A 10,406-nucleotide genomic window follows, 5' to 3' on the forward strand; every position below is an offset into this window, starting at 1 on the left:
TTGAATTAGTAATTTAATACTTTTCCTAGTAACTTTTAACCTATTGACATTTTTACTGTCGAAAATAGTGATTTTTAATTAAAAATCATTATTATTAATAAAAACACTAATAAACATATAATTTTCTCTTTTCTTTTCGATTTTATTAATTTTTTGTATTTTTCTATTGTTTTTATGTGTTTTAGGTCGTCCCGTAGGAGAAATATGGATTCAACAGGTGAGCATAACTGTGACGTCACCCTGAGCATAAAATTGTAAGTTTTTTATTAATTTGAAAACTTTTTCCAGTGGATACGTTTGGAAGTAATAAATAAAGGTAAGTTATATAGCTTAGAACAATACATCCTGGTAACTTTATTTGTAATACGTGTTTTTAATCAATTTTTGTATTTTTTTAGGTTTGCGGCGTGGTACATGCCTCTCTCCATCTCAGTCTCAGGATTCTCCAGGATAAACGTTGCTGTGGCTATTTGTTTTTCAATTCTATATGGCCCCTCGTAAATTGCGAAGAATTTGGCTATTTTTTTATTTACAGGGTCGCTAACGTTGCACGCTTTGGCTAAAACTAAATCTCCCACATTAAATTGAATTAGTTTGTGTTTTGAGTCGAATTTTCTTGCTCTTTCTCTACCTTTTCTCTCTATCCTATTCCTTGCAAGCATCAGTTTGGCTTCGATCCCGTCTTCCTCATCTACTTCCTCATCTCTCTCTATTTTAATCCAATTCCTCCAGATTCTTTGAGGTTTAACATTTTTCTGTATTTCAATGGGCGTCATTTCGGTTGTCTCGTGGTGTGTTTCATTCATACAGTCCTCGATAACTTTGACCCATTTCAGCCAGTCGGTGTGTTTATCGGTCAGAAATGTTCGAAAAAATCTACCGATCTCTCGATTGACTCTCTCTACTATGTTTCCTTACGGATGCCTAATAGAAGAGAAAACTGGCTGAATTCCTTCGCTGGCTAATTTCCCTAGCCATAATCGCAAAGTAAATTGCGTGCCATGGTCAAATTGAAGCTTTTTCGGTTTTCCAAATTCGGGAATGTAATGGTTAAAGATTTTGTTAATTGTTGCTGGCGCTGTTGCCGCTTTTAAGGGATATAAAACAACAAATTTGGAGAAAGCATCAATTGTGACGAGGATGTGTTTCATTTCTCCTTTTGTCACGGGTAAAGGACCAAAAAAATCAATTGAAACAATATCTCCCGGTCCCTCCGGAACGATATTTTGCTGTGCCGTATATGAATGCTGATTTGGGACTTTATTTCTTTGGCAAGAATCGCAAGAAGCAAGAATCTGTCTGATAGAATGGTACAGTCTCGGGTAAGTAAAATCTTCTGTAATTATTTTCCATATTTTTTTAGCTCCTACATGACCATACATTTGATGTGTTTCAGATACCAGAGGATGGAGGATCTCTCTTGGCAGAACTATTTTCCAGGATTCGGGATTTATTGCTTTTAATAAAATATTATTTTTGATTTGATATTTATTGTTGTTTTCATTTTCTACGCCTTCCCTGATTTCCCTAATTCTGTCTTCCCTTTCCTGCCAAACTCCTATTTGTTTAATCATTTGTTCCAATTCCTTCGATGGTTTGATCGCCAACATTGTGCTGATCACTATCTCCTTGCCCTTTCGCCCCGCAGTATCTGGTGGATTTAATCTGCTTAACACGTCGGCTGCAACGTTTCTTTCCCCAGGACAAAATTCGAATTCGATATTGTAGTCTTGAATCGCTAAAATCCATCGAGTTAGTCTCTCGTTTAATAACTGGCAATTTTTCAAGAATGTGATAGCTCGATGGTCTGTAATAACATAAATTTTTGCCCCAAGTAAATAAGTTCTAAATTTCTTCAAAGACCACACAATTGCTAGTAATTCTTTCTCGGTGGTAGTGTAAGCTAGCTCGGCCCCTTTTAACGTCCTACTTGCGAACATTATTACGCCTAAATCGCCATTTTCATCTTTTTGAGCCAGGGTGCCCCCCAAAGCATAGCTACTTGCGTCAGTCTGTAAAATGAATCCCTTTTCTGGGTCTGGGTGTTGTAAAAGAACGTCATCTACGAATAAATCTTTGATTCTTTGGAAAGCAATTTTCTCATCCTCTAACCAGCGCCATTTTGTTTCCTTTTTCAATGTTTTAAAAGCGGGATTGTTTCCTCCGCATGTTTTTTCGTGAATTTAGTATAATAATTGATTAATCCCAAAAATCCTCTTAACTGTTTCAAATTTCTAGGTGCTGGAAAATCATTAATTGCCTGAATCTTCTCTGGCTGTGGCTTTATACCCTTAGTTGTCAAGATGTGACCTAGAAACTCTACTTCTTCCCGAAAAAATTTAGCCTTTTTTAATTTAATTGTCATTCCGTGTTGTTGTAGTCGTTCTAGTAGTTCGTCTAAGTCTTTCATGTGTTCGTCAAAATTAGAGGAAATGCACAACAAATCATCCACAAAATTTATTACATGGTCTCCCAAGCCATGGAGAATGATGTCTAATGCTCTTAGTAATGCGGCGGTACTTGTTTTCAGCCCGAATGGCGTTACCGTAAATTCATAAACTTTTCCCCTATATCGAAACGCAGTGTATTTCATTGAATCTGGATGAAGAGGGATCTGCCAAAAACTGTTTGTTAAATCTAGCGTTGTCATAACCTTTGCCGAATGACATTTCTGAAATATTTCCTCCATATTTGGTACTGCCTCATGATCGTTTGCCATTACCTGATTTAATTTTCGAGCGTCCAAACAAAGTCTAACTGTTCCATCTTTTTTTATTACCGGGATTATCGGATTAATCCACGGACTATTCGATCTCTGTATTATTCCAAAATCTAGTAACTTTTCTATTTCTTTATCTACTTTTTCCCTATGCATTAGAGGAACCTCTTAAGCGTGTGCAACTATCGGCTTATCCGTCGTGATATCTAATCGATGCTCATAAACTGAAATTCTACCTGTTATTTTACGAAAGACTTCCCTTCTATTCCAAATTACCTCCTTGTGTGCTTCTTTTTGTTCTAATGAGAGCTTAGTTTGTTCCACGATCTCGTTAATCTTCTCAAGAGTTATTTCCTCATCACTTCTATTATCAAAAATCAAATTTTGGATTGGCTCACAAATTTTCTCAATATTTCTCTTTTTCAATTTCAAATTTTGCTCCGGCTTCAAACTCTCTTCTTCTTTTATTTCTTTAACTTTCTCTTCAAAAACAATTTCTCGTAAAAAATTCTCTTTTTCTGTAGTCCCAATCGTGGGCACTACATCAATAATTTCATTATATTTCACCTGGAGAGACATTGCTCCCAGGTCAATTAGACTTTTAAGCGGTTGCAAAGAATCTACTCCAAGCAACACATCCCTAATCAAGCCGGGCACTATCAAAAATTTTATGTAGGTTTTAACTTTCCCAATTTCAGTCATTGCCATTATTTGATTCCTAACCTTCGTTAACTTGCCTTTTATCGCTCCTTTCACCGTCACTCCCGTGACAGGCAAAAGTGGACAATTTTTCAAAATCTCCCTATTCTCCAAATAAAATTCTTCAGAGATCGTGGTAACTCTAGAACCTGAATCTATTAACGCTGTAACCTGAATACCTTCTATTTTAGCATAAATTTCTGGACACTGTATAATTGGCAAAGCTTCTTCATTTATTCCCTCTTCCATTAAAAATTCCCTAGTATCCGTGAAAATCGTATTTATTGCCACTTTTATTTCCTAACTATCGCTCTTATTGTGGAGGTCATCCGATAAACCATCCTGAGATTCTTTATTCTTTTTCTTAATCTTCTTCTTTTTCTCCGTTGTACCTCGTTTGTTTCCTTTATTATTAATCTGGTCATTGTTATTAATTGTTTCCCGCCCGGGATGTCGACGGCTGAGGCTCTTGATGGACCTCCATCGCTTGGACTTCCGGCTGTTGTCGTTCGTTGGTTTGACGATGGTCGTTCGGATTATTCGGCGGCCGGTATCCTCCATTGTTCTGTTGCGGTCTCCAATTCGGATTCTGATTTTGTCGATTATATCCGTTCTGTTGATTATTATTTCCGTTATTTCGATTCTGCTGAGGATATCCGTTGTTTGGCCGCTGGTTGTAATTTTGTTGATAATTGTTGTTGGGCCTTTGATTGTAATTTTGCTGGTAATTGCGGTTTTGTTGATTGTTCCAGCCGTTATTGTTGTTATAACCTCCATTGGGTCGGTTATTTTGGTTCCAGTTTGGGTTTCCGCGGTTGAAATTGTTCTGATATCCACCCTGGTTATTCCAATTGTTGTTTTGAGGCATACGGAATGGCCTTTGCTCATTTTTGTTCTAATTTTGACTTGTTTGAGAAGCTTCCTTCTCCTTTTTCGAATTTATTGGTCCATGCCGATCTATCTTTCCCAAGAATTCGATCAATTGTTCCAGTGTTTTGAATCCTCGACTGATTATAGTTGCCTGAATCTCATCCGTATAATGTTGCGAGAGTGATGCGATTATGTCCTCGTCGCTTGGAGGAGGGATGAGATCTTTCGTGGCTCCGAAAATGTTGATCGTGTATTCCACTTTCGATGTTTTGTTATCCTTATCAGAGTAGTGTCCGAATTCGAGGTCTTTTCTCACTTTTCTCTGGACATCCGTGCTCCAGAAGCACTCAACAAATTTCTTTTTTACTTCCTCAAAATCCTCGACACGGTCCTCGATAAGAACCCACCACTCCTTTGCGGCTTTTCTAGACACTGTCCCAGCAAGTACTTCATTTCAGTGATAGTGGGGTTTGTTACCTCACAATAATGCCGAAACTCCTTAATGAACTTCATTGGTCTTTTCCTTTCCGATCCATCGTATGTAGGAGGTTTAATTTTTATTTTATTTGGATGCATGTCCATTGGCAGCATCGTCCGAATCCTATCTGTTTTCTCTTCGGGCTCATATTTTTCCTCTTCGTTCTCGGATTCGTCGTCAGAAACCTCTTTGCTTGGCTTCGGTACAATCCGGGTGCTTTCAGTGTTCGGACTATGAATTTTGTCCTTAGATTCAAGATTCTCCACCCTTTTCTTGATTGCGCTGACGTCAAGTTGTATTTGAGCCACACTAACCTCAAGAACGGCACTTTTCGACTCATTTTCTTGAACTATTTTTGTTAAACCCGTTACGTGACGATTAATTGGGTCATAGATTTTATGGACATCACTAGCGATTGTAGCTTGCAGAGTCTTGAATTTTTCCGTAAATTCAGACCTCAAATCACTAGTGGCCTGATTATTTCGGGCAATCTCGTTAGCCATGCTCTGGACCTGTACCTTCATCTCTTTCATTGCGTCGATTAGGCTCATCAATAACTCATGATTTAATTCCGCGAATTCAATTTTCCCTTGATTTGATTTAGGGGTTTCAAATTCCTCCATTTTAATTTCTTCATTCTGATCTTTATTATCATCGTCAAATTTCTCTTGTTGTTTAAATCCAAAGTTACCGCGAGATTCATTAAAAATGTTCCCCGCCCCTGGAAGAGGAATTGAGGTAGTCAAAACGACATTTTGTGCCGTTCGCTCATCGGGATTTTGGAACCCGGAATCCCTCGCTGTTTCGTTTCTGTCGGTCTTCTCTGCCATTTTGACGTAATTAATTAATTTCATTCAAGCCAATCTCACGCTCGTTTGCAATACCTATCCCTGTTGGGGCGCCAGTTGTAACGTAACGCTCTTGCCGACCCGGCCTGAACGCCACCACGCGTCGGTTCGAGCTACCTTAATTTTAAAAGAAGCAGGTATGAACGAGACGAGAGACGAGAATTGTGTTGATAAGATAACAAAAAGAATTTATTAAACAATACTTGTGTGTTTTTACAAAATGATACGCGTTTTTATTTTTAATCTTTGTCTGTCCGCGTTGTTTGACCAAGTCAGGCGAGAGAAGACTCGAAAGACCCGGAAAAACGGAGCGTTTTTCTGTATGAAATTTCGATTGAATTTCCAAATTTGTTTTCGTTTTTGTTCATACACTAAAGAACGCTTTATGGTTTATCATGCCCCCTGCTTATTCTGTTTCCTTTCCTTTCCGCTTGCATGAGATTTTTCAGACAAAAAACAAACAAAAAATAATGAAATTCGCAACACTAATAATTGACAACCGATGTCCTGTAATCCTATACCGCTTGAACCTGGATTTTTACGCTTCCTAGCAATTCAAGAGTGTTGCACGCTTTTCTTTATTACAATTTCTCCATTTGTGATGGCTTGGACGCTATACAAACTTTAGTCTTACCGCTGCCTCTTGAATTAACGCTTTTATTCGTTTGTTATTTGTTTTTATAATCATAATTTGTTGAGATGATTTATTTTGACTTCGGTGTCGTATGATAGTTCAAATGGGCTGTGGATTATTGAATTATTCAATTTTAATGCTAATTTCTTCGTTCGACCCAACCAAATCGGATCAATTATAAAACAATTTTGAATTTAAGAATAATTAATCATAAAATCATTTATTTATCGCTTCTATTCTTAATAAACCCAAAAAAATGTGAGGTGGAAAGTTTGTGCTTGACCACGGGCCTCAATCGTCGCCGAATGGCGCCAATGTTCTAAACACAAGACAGGTTAGGATGTGAACCCCAGACCACGGGCTCGATACGTCGCCGAGTCTCGCCAATGTCCTGAGCATTCACTAGGTTAGGTAATTTTGCCCACGGACCACGGGATCGATACGTCACCGAGTCTCACCAATGCCCCGTGCAGCGAAAATTCGGAAATTATAGGTTAAATGGAGTGGACCCTGGACTACGGGATCGATACGTCGCCGAGTCTCACCAATACCCCAGGCATCCAAAGGAATAGTAGGAAAAAGGATTTTAGGTTATACCAGAATAGAGTGTATTTTTCTATTTGAGTCTGCTAGTTCTCTAAGAGATCCGAGTTGGTTCTAGAGATAGGGTGAACTGCCTCTCGAATGAGCCGTGCGCCCACTCTTATACCCCGTTCCCCACTCTAAATTCTCTCAAACGCCGAATTTCTCTATTTCGGACGCGTTCTGCGCATTCTTTTGTAACGGGCTTCACAATTGGCTCGCTGCCTTAATTCGCGCCTTGTTATTGGCTGATCGCTATTTTGCCCGATGCGCCGAATTCCGCTTTGATTAATTTTCCGCTCAGCTCGACTTTAAAGTAATAAAATTACAATGCCAATCGTTATTGTTTAATTATTTGAGTGATTTGGCTTCATTGTTTCATTTAATATCTTTTAATTCAATTATATTCGAAAAATCATAAAAAGTCACGTTCGGGTTCCTATAGCCCATGAACAATTAGCCCTGCGCATGCGCTGTGATCAAGCATCTCGCTCTATTTAAAATTGTACAAATTTTCCCGTAGATTTAACCTTTTCTTTAATTTTCTTTGATAGTGGCTATTTTTCCCGACATTTTGAGCCTAATTACGCTCTTATTGATAAATAAAAAGTTTGAAAACAATTAGAATAAAGAAATTATGATTTAGTTTGATTTCTTGTCAAGTGGCGCTGTTCGGAGCGTTGCCCGCCGGCTCGCTCGGGCCTTTGTGCCAGTCGCCAACATGGCCGCCGGTTGGGACGCACGCCCGTCATCGCGCCGCGATGTTTTTCGCACGCGTAGTATTTGATAGTTCGAGCGGGCTCGGGCCGCTACGCGAGTGTTACGTCTCAGTATATTTCATCATGGTTTTCGATGTCTAGGCATTTTGCCCCATGGTTTTGGATGTATAGATTGACGGGTCCATGAATTTCGATGTCTAGATATATTTCTCCATGGTTTTCGATGTCCAGGCATATTTCTCCATGGTTTTCGATGTCCAGGTCTGTTTATCCATGGTTTTTGATCTCTAGGTGTGTTTATCCATGGTTTTTGATGTCTAGGTGTGTTTATCCATGGTTTTCGATGTTTAGGTATACTTCTCCATGGTTTTCGATGTCCAGGAATATTGCTCCATGATTTTCCATGTCTAAGTATATTCCTCCATGGTTTTCGATGTCCAGGTATATTGCTCCATGGTTTTCGATGTCCAAGCATATTGCACCATGGTTTTCGATGTCCAGGAATATTGCTCCCTGGTTTTCCATGTCTAAGTATATTCCTCCATGGTTTTCGATGTCCAGGTATATTGCTCCATGATTTTCGATGTCCAAGCATATTGCTCCATGGTTTTCGATGTCCAAGTATATTCCTTCATGGTTTTCGATGTCCAGGCATATTGCTCCATGGTTTTCGATGTCTAAGTATATTTCTCTATGGTTGTCGATGCCCAAGTATATTGCTCCATGGTTTTCGATGGCTAGGTATACTTCTCTATATTTTTCGATGTCCAGACATATTGCTCCGTGGTTTTCGAAGTATAGGTCGACGGGTCCATGGTTTCCGATGTCTAGGTCGAAGGATCCATGGTTTTCGATGTCTAGGTATATTTCATCATGGTTTTCGATGTCTAGGTATATTGCTCCATGGTTTTCGATGTCTAAGTATATTTCTCTATGGTTGTCGATGCCCAAGCATATTGCTCCATGGTTTTCGATGTCTAGGTATACTTCTCCATGGTTTTCGATGTCCAGGAATATTGCTTTATGGTTTTCGATGTCTAGTGTGACCGAAATTTTCCCGACTTGTCACAAAATCAAATTCTTCCGTTCATACTGCTTTATATTTTTGAGAAAAAGGTCTTATTCTCATGGGCGCCAGTCACCGGGGTGACACAGTATAATCGGAGGAAAATGATGATTTGCCGGCTTGGCTTGCAGCGGTATGGGCGGGGTGAGCTGGAGAATAACTGGCAAAACCAAAAACTATTAAATGGATGATATCTTATTTGTTATTTTAACAATCACTTTTCAACTTTACAATAATCCAATCTCGATGAGAATTTTTCCGGGAGAATCGCAAAATAAAGACGGGAGAAAAAGTCACGAACTCACACTACAATCTTCACACACAATCGATCGGGATCCTACACTCACTATAAATCATACCGAGCTCGTTCTTTCTGTCACAGGTCTACTCGTGGTCAGATAATTATTTAAGATGGAAAATTCGATAACAAATAATTACGGGATGGATAAAATTACTGAGCCCCCGATATTCGGTTACTCAGCCGAGCTATTCCCCGTTACACGCGTTCGCAATCCCGATCCACTCATTCTTTCTCACTCACACTTCCACACTGTTTCCCGACTCTTTCTCACGATTTTTCTCAAACAAAACAATTATTAACCAAATTTGAGATTTTCGAGCCAGCCACGCAATTAGCCCGAACATTAATCGTCCTCGGGAGATTCCACGAGATCGGAACACGAACAAAAATACTACTGGCTGAATCGCACATGTCGGAATCGCCACCGTGACCGCGTTTTTCTCAAGTTTCAATTTCATATCGGGATCGATCGTGAATAACTTCTCCCGTTTCCAAAAGATCACGAAATTTGTCAAAAAGAACAATAATTTCCGGGATAATCATTCCCCGAGAGTTCACTGAACAAAACGGACAATGAATAGAGTAAGACTCACGGTATTACGTGCTCTCGAGATCACACGTCTCACCCGCTCGATACTTCACGAAAATCTGAGGATATCGATCCTCGTTACGCAGTACGTTACCGCTCTTCTCTCTCCCCTTTTCTCGATCTATGCTCGCCCTATGACAGGTGTGTGGCATGAATTATACTCGTGGGGCGTTAGACGGGGTACCGAATTTTCGCGGGAAGGATTAATTGGTTCTTTATGATGTGACTTAACCCCTGGCCCGATTATAACGACGATGAATATTTTTATGACGGGAGGAGAAGAGATTTTTCACATTACGAATTACGATACTGCCGATGATTTTTATATTTTCTAAGCGTCAGACGCCCCTCTTGACAGGACTCCCCTGAATTTTCGATGTAGCGGTGTTGATGACTTCTTCCAAATTTCAAATTCTCGATCTTCTCGAACTTTCGAGAATACTCCGTGGCGAGTGATCTGTAATTTTGTGTGTTGGTGTGACGTGATTGTATTTTGCGTACGAGCCCTGCTCGAAGTACGCCGATGTTTCAAATGTTCTGTCCTTCAATTCGTGAACTCCTGACCAAACTCCGATCCTTCTTTCCAATTTTACGGGACGACTCGCATGAAAATAAAATAAAATAAATTGCGTGGCGTAAATTAGATGTTTTCCATAATTTTCATTCTACAAAAGATCTGCGTAGTCGATGCGTGGCCGAAGTAACGAGCTAGCGAGACGGGAAATTGTCTCCTCGAGTCCTATTTTCTCACATTCTTTATTTGAGACAACCGTGAAAAATAAAAATTGTCACACTAGGTATAGTTTTCCATGGTTTTTATGTCTCGGTATATATCTCCCTGGTTCTCGACGTCTAGGTATATTTATTCATGGTTTTACATGTCTCGGTGGACGGCTTCATG

The 10,406-nt window shown here is 39.4% G+C and overlaps 1 long non-coding RNA gene across 1 annotated transcript; it reads left to right on the top strand.

Moving 5' to 3' along the window:
* The first annotated feature begins 181 nt into the window (after positions 1-181).
* Positions 182-570, top strand: LOC122408084 (uncharacterized). The gene is made up of 3 exons (XR_006260360.1): positions 182-217; positions 289-316; positions 399-570. It is a non-coding gene; the product is annotated as an uncharacterized lncRNA (long non-coding RNA).
* Positions 571-10,406: the final 9,836 nt, after the last annotated feature.

The sequence above is a fragment of the Venturia canescens genome, chromosome 3 (genome assembly GCF_019457755.1).
Source record: "Venturia canescens isolate UGA chromosome 3, ASM1945775v1, whole genome shotgun sequence".
NCBI lineage: Eukaryota > Metazoa > Arthropoda > Insecta > Hymenoptera > Ichneumonidae > Venturia > Venturia canescens.